Genomic DNA, 15,861 nt, shown 5'->3' with positions numbered 1-15,861 from the left:
TATAGCAATTACAAGGGAGATCACATTCACAGCCATTAAAATTCACTAGGGCCGGAGCCCAGTGTCTGGCCCATGACCAGGTATAGCGGCACCTGTAGTCAAAGTCTCCAGGGTAGAGGCAAGGAACCATCTCAGGGCCATCCATGCTGGGCTAACAAATCAGATGGAAGCTCCCGAGGGGGGGAGCAGTGACCCAGACCCAGATTAGGTGGGTCTGTCTGTGCTCTTGTAAGTTAGCAGATTCCTCCATCGCACAGAAAAGTGAAAAGGGGACACATCAAGCTAATGGAGCCGAGATAAAGAAGCACTCAACTAAATGAATCTGAGTATGGTCTTGTGTCCACAACATAACAGAGATGACCCAAAACCATGCCAGGGAATATATTTAAAGAATATTAAATTTTCCTGGAAACTGAGTGGATGCCGTCAATCGGAGAAGGGCTGAATAAATTGTGGTCTATGATGTTATGGAATATTATTGTTCTATAAGAAACGACCAGCAGGATGGCTTCAGAAAGGCCTGGAGAGACCGACAGGAACTGATGCTGAGTGACATGAGCAGGACCAGGAGATCGTTGTACACGGCAACAATCCTGATGGATGGGGCTCTCTTCAACGAGGAGATGATCCAAACCAGCTCCAATTGTTCAGTAATGAAGAGAGCCAGCTGTACCCAGAGAGAGAACCGTGGTCCACAACATAGCATTCTCACTCTTCTATTGTTGATTTTATTTTCTTGCTCATTTTTTTTCCTTTTTGATCTGACTTTTCTTGTGCAACACAATAATTGTATAAATCGGTATGCATATATTGGATTTACATATATTTTAACATGTTTAACATGTATTTGATTTCTTGCCATCTAGGGGAGGAGGAGGAGGGAGGGAGGGAGGGGGAAAGGTTTGGTAAGAGTCAATGTTGAAAAATGATCCATGCACATGTTTTGAAATTAAAAAGCTTTAATTAAAAAAGAATATAGGGGCAGTTAGATGGCGCAGTGGATAGAGCACCAGCCCTGAAGTCAGAAGGACCTGAGTTCAAATCTGATCTCAGACACTTAACACATCCTAGATGTGTGACCCTGGGCAAGTGCCTCAGGGGAAAAAAAAAAAGTTTCCAAAAGAACTGCAAATGTGTGTGTGTGTGTGTGTGTGTGTGTGTGTGTGTGTGTAAACTACATGAAAGAATGCTCAAAATCATTACAAATAAAATAAATGCACACAAAACAAAACTAAAGTGTTGCCCCATACTCGAGAAATTGGCAAATTGATAAAAGTTCTAATTAATGTTTGAGGAGGGGATACTAACACACTTTTAACATCGGTACGTGGGGTGTTTCAAAAGAAGAGTGAGAGGGTGAAGGTGATCCATGATAATCCTCACCTCCCCCCTTTTCCAACTTCTTTCAGGCAGGGTTAAGTGTTTTGCCCAGGCTCCCATAGCTAGTAGCTGTCTGAGGCTAGATTTGAACTCAAGAAGATGAATCCTTCTGTATTCAGGCCCAGTGTTCTATCCACTGCACTAAATTAATAAATTAATAAACATTTATTAAGCTCTTAATGTGTGCCGGGCACTGTGCTAAGTGCCGGGGATACAAAAACAAAATATATAAATAGTTCATTACTGCATCATCTAGCTGGAGAGAAGACCTTCACCCTTAGCTTGCCCTATTACCCTGAACATTCAATCCTGACCAGTTCTTCATGGCCCTGAGAAAGAAGACCCTGTAATGAGGCCGGCCCCTCTCCCTGCTGACCACACCAGAGACTGTGGGGAATTTCTCTTGGGTGGAGATCTCCCTCTCAGTGGAAAGGAGCATTTATTCTCCCTCTGCATTAGTGATATGTACATGCGTATGCGTGTGTATACAAGCGTATGGCCACATGTATTCTCCCTTGTTTACTTTCTCTTATTTGGTTCGCTGTTGACTTGAGCAAATGGGTTTATTTGCTAATTGGTCACTACATATGAATGCTCATAAGAGTATGGGGGGCTGTTCAGAAAGTACCTGGAGAAGGGGGGCTGACAAGCCCCTCCCGGGGCTGCCCATCCGCCTTGGACAGCCCCTTTCACCCAGCTGTCACCTGGGGCTTCCAGAAGCTGTAGCCCGGGCAGCAGCCATACTGGCCAATCCTATGGGGAGGGAGAGAGACAGAGACAGAGACAGACAGAGAGAGAGACAAAGACAGAGACAGAGACAGACAGAGACAGAGAAACAGAGACACAGAGGAATACAGCTATAGGAAACATCTAGCAGTTCTGTTTGACTAGAAAGTATTTATGAATCAGACCAGCTCTGTCAGTGGTTGTCCTGGAGAAGGGAAGTCTTGGGAAGAATGAAGCAAAAGCCCAGATGTGTGTGTGTGTAAATATACCCGTGTATATCCTAATATAAACTGATATCTATAGCTATCTTTAGCTGGCTCACAGTACTCCTTCCCCCTTTAGGAATAGTAATCAGATGAGATCATAAATAGATTAGAGGAACAGAGGATAGTCTACCTCTCAGACCTGTGGAGGAGGCAGGAATTTCTGACCAGAGGAGAATTAGAGATCATTATTGATCACAAAATAGAAGATTTCGATTACATCAAACTAAAAAGTTTCTGTACAAGCAAAACTAATGCAAACAAGATTAGAAGGGAAGTAACAAATTGGGAAAATAGTTTTAAAAGTAAAGGTTCTGACAAAGGTCTCATCTCCAAAATATGTAGAGAACTGACCCTGATTTATAGGAAACCAAACCATGCTCCAATTGATAAATGGTCAAGGGATATGAACAGACAATTCTCAGATGATGAAATTGAAACTATTTCCACTCATATGAAAGAGTGTTCCAAATCACTACTGATCAGAGAAATGCAAATTAAGACAACTCTGAGATACCACAACACACCTGCCAGATTGGCTAAGATGACAGGAAAAGATAATGATGAATGTTGGAGGGGATGTGGGAAAACTGGGACACTGATACATTGTTGGTGGAGCTGTGAAAGAATCCAACCATTCTGGAGAGCAATCTGGAATTATGCCCAAAAAGTTATCAAACTGTGCATACCCTTTGACCCAGCATTGCTGTTATTGGGATTATATCCCAAAGAAATACTAAAGAATGGAAAGGGACCTGTACGTGCCAAAATGTTTGTGGCAGCTCTTTTTGTAGTAGCTAGAAACTGGAAGATGAATGGATGTCCATCAGTTGGAGAATGGTTGGGTAAATTGTGGTATATGAAGGTTATGGAATATTATTGCTCTGTAAGAAATGACCAGCAGGAGGAATAGAGTGAGGCCTGGAGAGACTTACATCAAGTGATGCTGAGTGAAATGAGCAGAACCAGAAGATCACTGTACACTTCAATGCTGTATGAGGACGAATTCTGATGGAAGTGGAAATCTTCAACATAAAGAAGATCCAACTCACTTCCAGCTGATCAATGATGGACAGAAATAACTACACCCAGAGGAGGAACACTGGGAAGCGAATGTAAATTGTTAGCACTACTCTCTATCTACCCAGGTTACTTATACCTTTAGAAGCTAATACTTAATGTGCAACAAGAAAATGGTATTTACACACATATATTGTATCTAGGTTATATTGAAACATGTAAAATGTATGGGATTACCTGCCATGGGGGGAGGGAGTGGAGGGAGGGAGGGGATAATTTGGAAAAATGAATAAAAAAAAATTACCTATGCATATGTACTGTCAAAAATGTTATAATTATAAAATTAATAAAAAAGGATAAAAAAAAAGGAATAGTAATCAGGAAGGTAACTTGAACCTAAAAACAATTTCTCTTCAACTTACAAAGTTTATGGGGCTAGATGGCTGTGACTCGAGCCTCGGGGCCGGGCTCCCACTTTCCTCTTGGCAGAAATCCATCCCCTTGGAGAAGGTGCTACGTCCGGTAAGGTTTATGATTTGCTCCTAACGAGTTCTCGCTCCCACAGCAAGACCCAGGATACCAGCTTGTATGAAAATGTTTAATAGCAAGGAATAATTTTTTAAAAAGGAAAACCGGAAGGGATAGTGCAGTCCTTGCGACAAAAGCTCTTAATGCATCCTATGGTAAACAGAACTATTACAACACAGAGAGATCAGCAAACCAGGAAGGAGAGAAGAAAGAGCACATCGCCGAGTCTGGGAGCACATCACTGAGTCGGGGAGCATATCACCCAGTCCGGGAGCACATCACCCAGTCCAGGAGCACATCACCAAATCCGGGAGCACATCACCCAGTGGAACTGTGGTATTTACAAAGGGTCTTTCTTTTGTCTAAAACTCGATTCGGTAAACAGTGTCAGGATCTTTCACAGAAATCAAGACCGGTCCATTTAAAAGCAGACTTGACAAAAGCATTCAGCAGTGGCTAGTCTTAATTGCACTGTATGTAATAATGGAAAGAACAGTGGACTTAAGTCGTGTAAGCTTGGACAAGAACTTTTGCCCCAGGGCCTCAGTTGTCTCCTCTAAGGCATGAAGAAGCTGTGCTAAATGATCTCCAAGGCCTTTTCCACATCTAAGCTTCCAGACCTCACCTAAATTTTGTCACTTGAAGATAAAGACTCTGAAATGCCCCCAGGAGATAGTAAGTTGCTGGTTTAGTTGGTGAGGGAGAGAGTCCAGTTTATTATGGTGGCTGAGAGACTGTCCCTCAAAACTACCAAACTGTGACTTTCTAGGGAACAGAAATGTACTTTTGGTATTTTCCTTTTCTTTAGATGTAGACATACAGGACCAAGGCCAGGACAGCATCACCAAAGAGTCTGTCCTAAGAAGAAAGTTTCTTTCAAGTGAATCAGGGCCCCCTACAATTTGATCTTACAAATAAAAACCAGTTACTCACTTTGCTTGTCTAGACCACAAATAGTGACATCAGGAGCCCAGAACCAAGAGTCACCAACTCTGCAGGCTCTGGCTGGGGAAGCCGGGACAGCAGCCTGCAAGTCCCACCGGAGGGTCCCAGGCGAGCGTCCTCTCCACGGGGAGGCGCCAGTGTGGGTAGCGGTCTGTGGGGATTTGGGGAGCCGGGAGCAGCAATGCCAGCTTCACTTTCTCCAGCGAGCCCAGAGTCTGCAGGAGCGGCCAGTCCCAGGACTCAAGACAGCGTCCTGCGTGGATTTGGCCAGAATTCGCCCAGGTTGCTCTTTATTCCCAAGGCCATCCGGAAGCAGTCACATAGTGGGGGTAAAGCACCCCCTTACATTATAGAGGGGCATTACAGACTCTAGCTACCCTTTGGGTGCAAAGGTGGTTTGCTTCCAGCCCAGGCTTTTTCAGAAGGGAGTGAGGGGCCTCTGGAGCTCTCTGCCTGCTCTCAGGGAGCCAGATTTACACAGGTAACCTGCCTAAGCCACACCTGTCTTATGCAGAAAATCATCTAGGCGGAAGTGTTTGACTAAGGGGCAAGATGGCTCCCGCCCAAGTTGGCAAAGTCAAGCCCCAAAAGTTCCTGCCAGCCTAGAGCATGGTAAAATTCAAGAGGGAGGAAGGCGTACACTGGGCTTAAAATATCTGTTTCACCCGTACAAGCCTAAAGAAGTCGGGGGTGGTGGTGATGGTGTAGGGCATTAAAAGCTCAAGATATATCAACAATATGGCAGGCCGTAGAAAAAGAGAAAAGGAAAATGTGAATACAATCTCTCTTTATATTATTGCTTTTTATTTGCAAAACATAGGCATGGGTAATTTTTCAGCACTGATCCTTGCAAAACCTTCTGCTCCAACTTTTTCCCTTCCTTCCCCCCACCCCTTCCCCCAGATGGCAGGTAGATCAATACATGTTAAATATGTTAAAGTGTATGTTAAATGCAATATAGGTATACATGTCCATAGTCATTGTGCTGCACAAGAGAAATGGGACTTAGAAGTAAGGTAAAAATAATCTGAGAAGGAAATCAAGAATGCAGACAGACAAAAACAGAGGGGTTGCAAATGCGATATTGTGGCTCACACTCCTGTCCCAGAGTCCTTTTGCTGGGTGTCGCTGCTTCTCTTCATTATTGAACGAATGGAGCGGATTTGGTTCTTCTCATGGTGGAAGAGGGCCACGTCCATCAGAATTGATCATCACACAGTATCGTCGTTGAAGTGTCTAATGATCTCCTGGTCCTGCTCATTTCACTCAGCATCGGTTCCTGTCGGTCTCTCCAGGCCTTTCTGAAATCATCCTGCTGGTCATTTCTCACAGAACAATAATATTCCATAATATTCATATACCACAACTTAGTGAGTACAATCTCAAGCTGCATTCGAGACTGAGTCGGGACCAGGAAGGTGAGGGTCTCAGGGGCCGCCGGACCACCGGCCTTCTGGGTGCCAGGTTTTAACCTGGGAAGTGTCCAAGGGGAGTGACTGAAGATGGCAACCTGTGCTTTAATGGAAGACGGGGACACAAAGTAATGAAAGAGGCGTGTAAATATGGGGGACAGCCTGGGCAAAGGCAGGTGGCAGGAGATTCATAGACAAGAGCTAGCATTTGATTGGAAGATAGTTGATAATGAGACTCAGCTGAAGCATCTGTCAGTGACCAGCCTGGAGAAGACAGGAGAGAAAAAAAGTCGGAAAGGCTACGGTTGTTGGCACGTTCTTCCCTGTGAGATTGTGAGAGCAGCTGGAGAGTATGGACTGCTTTGGGGGGTCTGCCTTCGTTTCCTGCATTTAGCACAGGGTCTGGTACATAGGAAGGGCTTAAAAAGACTGACGCGGCTGGGATTTATTCTGCAGGGTACAGAACAGCAAAGGGAGGAAAATAGGCCCATTGATTCACCGATGTTTTCTCATTTAATCCTCGACACAACTCTGAAGGCACTGTTCTCCCATTCTCCAGATGAGGAAAGTAAGTCAGAGCTGAAGGGCCTTGTCTAAGGCACCATTTGAACCCATCTTCCTAATTAAGGGAGCCACCAGTGACTCCTTTGCACCACCCACCGGCCATGGAGGGAAGTAGCAAAGAGGCAAATTTAGGTTTTAAGGGGAAAACAATTAGAAGAAGTTGGGAGGTGGTGGGATTCTCTCCCATTGGGGGTCTTTAAATGAAAGTGGAAATTCATGGCCAGGAAGAGATCGGACTAAGATGGTTTCTGAGATCCCTTCCGAGTGCCCCAAGTGACCTTGGGGAGTGAGGAAATCATTGCACTGCGGGTCAAAAACTACAAAAGCCTTCTGGGTCTAAGGAGCTGAGGGTGCATCCTTGGGAGGAAAAGTGACCGTTGCTCAGTGGTCATTGGGAGAAACGGTCCCTGGGTCAAGAGTCAGAAGCCAAGAGTGCCAGGAAGGTCCCCCCAAACCTCCAAACAGACCCTGCCCAAATCCTGCTCAGGAAATCCAAGAGAAGCAGCCCTGGTGATTGGGGTGAGAAGGCCTTCTGGGTCCCATGGATGGGCACCAGAACGGGACCAACTGGCAGCTCCTGCACTCACCACACAGTTCTGGGCACAGATCCAGGCCAGACTGAGGCATGAGCCAGGCATGAGCCCACGGCTGTGTACTGAGTGTGGTGAACGAAGCCTCAAGCGTCTCCAGGCAAAGGGCCATCTCCAGCCTCTTCTCCTCAACCCTTCTCCAAGGGAGACACTCTTTTTTCATTTAATTTTTTTTTTTTTGGAGGCTGGGGTTAAGTGACTTGCCCAGGGTCACACAGCTAGGAAGTGGCGCTGGAGGCCACTGCACAGAGGAAAAAGGGGTACCAGACTAGTATTGTATCTATTAGCTCCTTTGAATATTGTTTCTTTAGGGGATAGGATCAAACTCCATCTCATTTCTGATCCCTCTGTCTTTTTGGGAGGAAGAAATCAAACTTTGGATGGAGCTTAGGGTACCTCTTTTCCCCCAAGGGGACAAAGTGATCAGAAAATAGTTGAACCCCAATTCTATCCCCCAAATGAACAATATTTAAGGGAGCAGATAATTTTTTAATTGAATCTTTTTATTTATTATTTTCAAAATACATACATGGATAATTTTCAACAATCACCCTTACAAAATCTTGTGTTCTAAATGTTTTGCCTCCCTTCCCTCCATCCTCTCCCCTAGACAGCAAGTGATCCAATATATGTTAAACATGTGCAATTCCTCTCTCTATATTTCTACAATATCTTTCTGCACAAGAAAAATTAGATCAAAAAGGGGAAAATGAAAGAGAAAATAAAATGCAAGCAAATAACAAAAAGAGTGAAAATGCTAGGTTGTGATCCACTCTTAGTTCCCACAGTCTTCTCTCTGGGTATAGATGGTTCTCTTCATCATTACAATTGGCAATATTATTCCACTTATTCAGCCATTCTCCAACTGATGGGCATCCACTAAGTTTCCAGTTTCTTGCCACTACAAAGAGGGCTACCACAAACATTTCTGCACATGTGGGTCCCTTTCCCTCCTTTAGGATCTCTTTGGAATACAAGTTCATTAGAAACACTGCTGGGTCAAAGGGTGTGAGCAGCTTGATAACCCTTTGGGCATAGTTCCAACTTAGAATAGATAATTCTGATATGGTACTTTCTCTTCCTCTGAGGAGAGCACAGTGATGTCCTGCAAACTTCTGCTTCTCCTCCAGGCAGAAATGAGAGCTATGATAGAAAGAACTGGAAAGGGAAAAGCTTGACAGAGGGGATACAAAATCTTGATCAAGCAACAATCTCTCCAAGAATTAGAATGAAGTCAGTGACTTCATGAAACTAAACTATGTCCAAAAACTGAAAAAAAAATAGAATAAAATGTAATTTTATAGCAAGATCAACTGCTCTGGGAAATAGATAATTAAAATATTTGACTTCATGAAAGTTGTGATCCACAAAAAGAGCCAAGACATTCTATTTCAAGATGTCTCTAAAGAAAACTTTGTAGATCCCTTAAAAACAAAGGGCAAAATGGAATAGAAAAAAACTACTAATCCCCTGAAAGAGTCCCCAAATTAAAGTTCCCAGGAACACCTAAGTCAAAATTCCAAACTTCCAATTCAGTTAAAAAATACTGTAAATAGCCAAAAAGAAAGAAGTGTCAAGGAACCATAGTCAGGATCACACAAGATTTAGCAGCCACTGAATAAAGAAGAGAAGAGCTTGGAATACAATATTCCAGAAAAAAAGGATATGGACTAAACAGCAGAGAACAATTTAGCCAACAAAACTGATCCTGCAGGTAAAAAAAAAAAAAAAATGGACCTTTAATGAAAGAGGACTTCCAACCATTCCTGATAAAAAGACCATATTGCATAGAAACTGTGAAGTGCCAACACAGGAGACAAAAATATAACAAGATAAACATAACCATAAGGAACTAAGTGAATTAAGCACACATAATTGATATAAACACATTTCAATCTATAGCAAAACAAGAGGGAAAGGATAAAAGAAAAAGCAGAGAGCACATAGATTAAGGGAAGGATTAGTCTTAAGCAAAAGAGAGACTTGGCTGTCCATCACTTGGGGAATGGCTGAACAAGTTAATGTATATGAATGCACTGGGATGGGTGTAATGACCAACCAACAGTTCCAGGGACTCATGATGAAACGTGCTGCCCTCTTCTTCTCATAGCTGGACTTGAGTGCAGAATGAAATATTTGGGGGGCTCGGCCAATGGAGTAATTGATTTTGCTTGACTAACATTTTTCTCAATTGGAGGTAGGAGAATGGGAATGGGAAGGAGAGAAGGTGGATTTTTGCTGATTGGAAAATAAATTTTGATTTAAAAAGCATATCTCTGCTTCATTCTGTCTGCTGCTTGGCGGGTGTAGGGGTTCTAAGGCGAAGGCTGGGTCCCAGGACCTTGGATTTTGAAGGAATAAGAGGGGTAGGCCTGGATGCTTCAGCCAGAAGCAAAGGTGAGTCTGCACAGTGGCCCTTGGCACCCTTTATTCATCTGCACCATTTTTAATCTAGGCTCAGAGCTGATTCTCCGGAGTTCCTAGCCTGGCCCACTCCCATTCTTCCCAAAGGGATTATTAAACAGCCTCTTTTCTTTCCTCAGGACATCTGAATGGGTAGATTGATTTCCAGGGAGAAGTGATACAACTGATCACTGCTTGATCAGAACAGAGTGTGGTACAAGTGCTCTCCAGGTAAACTGAGTCATTGGGGAAATAGGTCACGTTAGGTCTCTGGGCAGATGATGCTTATCCAGGACAGGTGGATAGAGCTCAACAAGCAGACTCAGGCTCCCTGGTGGGTAGGTGGGGGCGGAGACACCCAATCTAGGCCCTGGCACCCCGGGTCCTTCCAGATTGCCCTGGGCCTCGAGGCCCTCAGTAAATCTGGCAGTGTCTCCCTGGTGTTCTCCTGTGCTCCCCTAAATAAACTCAGTCTGTACCCCCTCGAGCTGCCCCCCTTCCTTGACCCTGGTCTCTGCCCTGTGCTATGTTGGGGTCAGCTACATAGTATGGATGTTGACTGGCCTTTCAGACAGGTCACCTGCCCACAGCCTCTATTGGCTGCTGGAGTTTCTTTGCATTCCTGGGGAAAAGTGAAAAAGGGGACCCCCTCTATCCTTCTCTCCATTTCCTTCCCCACACCCCTTAAGATAGACAACCACAAAACCTCTGAACTGAAGACACCCCCCCCAAGCATGGGAGACTGACAGCCACCTGAGCCAATCTATACTTGAATGAGAATCCCCACCGTCATCCACGACGGTCCTCCGGCCCCTGCTCGGAGACTTCCAGGAAGGGGGAATCCAGCCCAACTTTGGAGCGGTTACCATTTTCCTTATGTAACTAGAGTTTGGGCTGACTTGGGCTGACTTCTTGCCTCTGAATTTCTCTGTATCATTCCCATCTGGAAGGCTTAAGAGAGACAGGAAGTCCTTGTCATTCGTGCAGGGTTAGCTCCCAGGGAGCTGCCAAAACAAAGGGTTGTCCTAGCGAGGGATGCTCAAATATAGAGCAGGGCACTGCTCCATGGGAAATGTGCCCAGATGATGTAATTGTGCACGGAGCTGGAGGGAGGGAGAAGCTGGGATGGAGGAGGGGCAAGGTCCAACTGGCTCAGGGGGGCCCAGGGCAGAGGGATCAGCAGCAGTGGAAAGCCTCTCTCTAGTGGAAGCCACGGGTCATCTTGGAAATTGGGGAGATGCCTAATTGCTCTTTCTCTCCAAGTGGCCTCCTTTTGGGGACGTGTAGCTAAGGACTCAATAACCGAAATGGCTGTGATCTCCGATGAGCCAGAAGTCCAGCCTTGCCACAAGAGCCCAGGGTTGGGCCATAATCGTGGTCTGAGCATGTAGTCCTTTGGGCTCTGTGAAAAGGAGAGGGAGAGAATGGGGGCTCATCGTTTTGATAAAGTTATGAGAGAACAAATTGTCACCATCTTTACATATACAACCGTAGAGCCTTTGAGATGAGACCCGGCACCGATTTCCAAGGAACCCAAGAGTATGCTGGGAGTTGTGTGGAATCCAGGTCAGTCTCTCCTCTCATGGGCAGAGGCCATACAGGAAGTCAAAGGGACCCAAGTGGGGACCTGCCAGGCACCCTTCAAGACATCCAAGGAGATGCTCCGAGACTCACTTCTGTCCACTGGCTGGTCCGCCTATGTACATGAGCCTATGGAGACTTAACGGTGCACCTTACACTTACATGAAGCCTAAATTGGTCTTGCTGCATTTTCCTCATGGCTTCCACACCCAGCCCAGCGTCCGCTCCATCTCCTCCCAGGTCCCTCTCAGACCCAGCCCAGCGTCCGCTCCATCTCCTCCCCGGACTGAGCCCAGCGCGCTCCTTCTCCTCCCGGGTCCCTCTCAGACCGAGCCCAGCGCCCGCTCCATCTCCCCGGTCCCTCTCAGACCGAGCCCAGCGTCCGCTCCTTCTCCTCCCCGGTCCCTCCCAGACTGAGCCCAGCGCCCGCTCCATCTCCTCCCCGGTCCCTCTCAGACCGAGCCCAGCGTCCGCTCCATCTCCTCCCCGGACCGAGCCCAGCGTCCGCTCCATCTCCTCCCCGGACCGAGCCCAGTGCGCTCCTTCTCCTCCTGGGTCCCTCTCAGACCGAGCCCAGCGCCCGCTCCATCTCCCCGGTCCCTCTCAGACCGAGCCCAGCGCCCACTCCATCTCCTCCCCGGTCCCTCCCAGACTGAGCCCAGCGCCCGCTCCATCTCCTCCCCGGTCCCTCTCAGACCGAGCCCAGCGTCCGCTCCATCTCCTCCCCGGACCGAGCCCAGTGCGCTCCTTCTCCTCCTGGGTCCCTCTCAGACCGAGCCCAGCGCCCGCTCCATCTCCCCGGTCCCTCTCAGACCGAGCCCAGCGCCTGCTCCATCTCCTCCCTGGTCCCTCTCAGACCGAGCCCAGCGTCCGCTCCATCTCCTCCCCGGACCGAGCCCAGCGCACTCCTTCTCCTCCTGGGTCCCTCTCAGACCGAGCCCAGCGCCCGCTCCATCTCCCCGGTCCCTCTCAGACCGAGCCCAGCGCCCGCTCCATCTCCTCCCCGGTCCCTCTCAGACCGAGCCCAGCGTCCGCTCCATCTCCTCCCCGGACCGAGCCCAGCGTCCGCTCCATCTCCTCCCCGGACCGAGCCCAGTGCGCTCCTTCTCCTCCTGGGTCCCTCTCAGACCGAGCCCAGCGCCCGCTCCATCTCCCCGGTCCCTCTCAGACCGAGCCCAGCGCCCGCTCCATCTCCTCCCCGGTCCCTCTCAGACCGAGCCCAGCGTCCGCTCCATCTCCTCCCCGGACCGAGCCCAGCGTCCGCTCCATCTCCTCCCCGGACCGAGCCCAGTGCGCTCCTTCTCCTCCTGGGTCCCTCTCAGACCGAGCCCAGCGCCCGCTCCATCTCCCCGGTCCCTCTCAGACCGAGCCCAGCGCCCGCTCCATCTCCTCCCCGGTCCCTCTCAGACCGAGCCCAGCGTCCGCTCCATCTCCTCCCCGGACCGAGCCCAGCGTCCGCTCCATCTCCTCCCCGGACCGAGCCCAGTGCGCTCCTTCTCCTCCTGGGTCCCTCTCAGACCGAGCCCAGCGCCCGCTCCATCTCCCCGGTCCCTCTCAGACCGAGCCCAGCGCCCGCTCCATCTCCTCCCTGGTCCCTCTCAGACCGAGCCCAGCGTCCGCTCCATCTCCTCCCCGGACCGAGCCCAGCGTCCGCTCCATCTCCTCCCCGGACCGAGCCCAGCGCGCTCCTTCTCCTCCTGGGTCCCTCTCAGACCGAGCCCAGCGCCCGCTCCATCTCCCCGGTCCCTCTCAGACCGAGCCCAGCGTCCGCTCCATCTCCTCCCCGGACCGAGCCCAGCGCGCTCCTTCTCCTCCTGGGTCCCTCTCAGACCGAGCCCAGCGCCCGCTCCATCTCCTCCCCGGTCCCTCTCAGACCGAGCCCAGCGTCCGCTCCATCTCCTCCCCGGACCGAGCCCAGCGTCCGCTCCATCTCCTCCCCGGACCGAGCCCAGCGCGCTCCTTCTCCTCCTGGGTCCCTCTCAGACCGAGCCCAGCGCCCGCTCCATCTCCCCGGTCCCTCCCAGACCGAGCCCAGCGCCCGCTCCATCTCCTCCCCGGTCCCTCCCAGACCGAGCCCAGCGCCCGCTCCATCTCCTCCCCGGTCCCTCTCAGACTGAGCCCAGTGTCTGCTCCATCTCCTCCCCTGTGGCTCCCAGACCGAGCCCAGCGTCCGCTCCTTCTCCTCCCCGGTCCCTCTCAGACCGAGCCCAGCGTCCGCTCCATCTCCTCCCCGGACCGAGCCCAGCGCGCTCCTTCTCCTCCTGGGTCCCTCTCAGACCGAGCCCAGCGCCCGCTCCATCTCCCCGGTCCCTCTCAGACCGAGCCCAGCGCCCGCTCCATCTCCTCCCCTGTGGCTCCCAGACCGAGCCCAGCGTCCGCTCCATCTCCTCCCCATGCCTTCCAGACTGAGCCCAGCGCCCACTCCATCTCCTCCCCGGTCCCTCCCAGACCGAGCCCAGCGCCCGCTCCATCTCCTCCCCGGTCCCTCTCAGACTGAGCCCAGCGCCCGCTCCATCTCCTCCCCGGTCCCTCTCAGACTGAGCCCAGCGCCCGGCTCCATCTCCTCCCAGGTCCCTCCCAGATCGAGCCCAGCGTCCGCGCCATCTCCTCCCCGGACTGAGCCCAGCGCGCTCCTTCTCCTCCCGGGTCCCTCTCAGACCGAGCCCAGCGCCCGCTCCATCTCCCCGGTCCCTCTCAGACCGAGCCCAGCGCCCGCTCCATCTCCTCCCCTGTGGCTCCCAGACCAAGCCCAGCGTCCGCTCCATCTCCTCCCCATGCCTTCCAGACTGGTGCAGCGCTTGCTCCATCTCCTCCTCCGTGGCTCCCAGACCGAGCACAATGAACAGCCCAACTTTTCCTTGTACCTGCCCTTCTAATAGGAGCCCGAATTCTCACGTTTTCCCTCAGTTTTCTCCTCTCTCCTCTTGAAGGAGCCCCTTCAGAACAGGGACTGATCCCCCCCAACCCCCCGCATTCACTTGGGATTGGCCGTGACCTCCCTGTGGCTCCCAGACGAGCACAGTGCCCATGACGGTCCTGCTGCCTCCACCTTCCCCGTCTTTCCCTTGCTGTTGTCTCACTCCCCCCTTCCCTCCACCTCTGAATCCCAGACCCAATAAATCTCAGAACAGAACAGGACCTCTGTGGCATCAATCCATAGTGCACTGGCTCCAGAAGGGCTTTATAAATAGCATCTCATTTAGCCCCATTTTACAGGTGGGGAAATTGAGGCCTTCAGAGGCTAAGTTACTTGGCTGGGGTCTGGCAGCTAGAAAGCGGCTGAGATGTTCCTGACGACAAAGCCCAGAAAAAGGTTCTGCCACAGATGGGGGACAAAGAGGCCCCAAACTTAACTCCCCCCTCCCCCATACCACTTCCCTGCCTTCCCTGCCTCTGCCAAAGGCACCCTGGCCGGAGCCGTTTGATATCCGGGTACTCCCATGCTAGAGGTGCCAGGTCTCCACCCTGGCACACCTTCCTCACCTGGCACAGAGGAGCCCCAGCACGGGACAGGCTTCCATAAAAAAGCCTTCCAGCTGGCCCCTGGCCCTGGCCCTCCCCCCTGCCCCAAGCGGCATTCCTCAAGTGCAAGTCTGACCGGGCGCTTCCTTCTTCCTTCTAGGAGCAGCTCCTCCCGTTGGGCCCGTGCCAGTCTGCCAGCCTGTCCCAGGGCACGCTCCCTCTCCGGGGACACTGCTGTTTGGTCTCCTCGGAGGGCCTCAGGAAGGCGACGCCACGAGCACGAACTGGATCCCGTGCCTCCTGTGCACGGGGGACTCGGGCCCTCACTTCCTGCCGTGGGGCAGGCTACGGCTCCCCGCTCTCCTGAAGCCCCCAGCTCCGAGGCTCACCCCCGGGCCTCCCCCCCATGCTGGAGTCCCGGCCTCCCCCCCAGCCCCGGCGTGGCTTTGCGTTTGCTGCTCTGGGTGAAGGGTGTTTCCCGGTACCCTGGGAACTCCCGGGGGTCAGGAGCCGCTTCATTCCTGGGTTGTGGGCGGCCCATGACCCGGTGCTTACTGGCTGCGGAAACGAACCCAATTAAGGGAAAGCGGGGCTCGGAGAGGCGGCCTTCTCCAGCGGGACTGCCCTGGGCTCCGGGCTCCGGCCGCCCCAGGCTCTGAGCTCACCCTTTGGGCCCGCCCCGGGCTCAGAGCTCTCCTCTATCTCGGTTACAGGTGAGGTCCGGGGCCACAAGCCACGTGTGCCAAAGACTGCCTGGGGGGTGAGCGGGCACAGGGCCTCGCCCTGGCTGCCATTGGCCCTGGCAGGGAGGAAGCCGAACCGATGCTACCTGGAGCCCAGACGGGCAAATAAAGCGGTCCCACTCACCTGCACAGTCATGGGGGCGGAGCCTCCTCTGTGGGGAGGGGAGGGAGGAGCTCCTGGGCCCCACACAGCCCCAGGGCCACATAGGAACCGGGCCGGCTCCCACTGACTTGTTCCCAGCTG

Source organism: Sminthopsis crassicaudata, chromosome 3 (genome assembly GCF_048593235.1).
Source record: "Sminthopsis crassicaudata isolate SCR6 chromosome 3, ASM4859323v1, whole genome shotgun sequence".
Classification (NCBI taxonomy): domain Eukaryota; kingdom Metazoa; phylum Chordata; class Mammalia; order Dasyuromorphia; family Dasyuridae; genus Sminthopsis; species Sminthopsis crassicaudata.
This window is presented reverse-complemented; position numbering follows the sequence as displayed.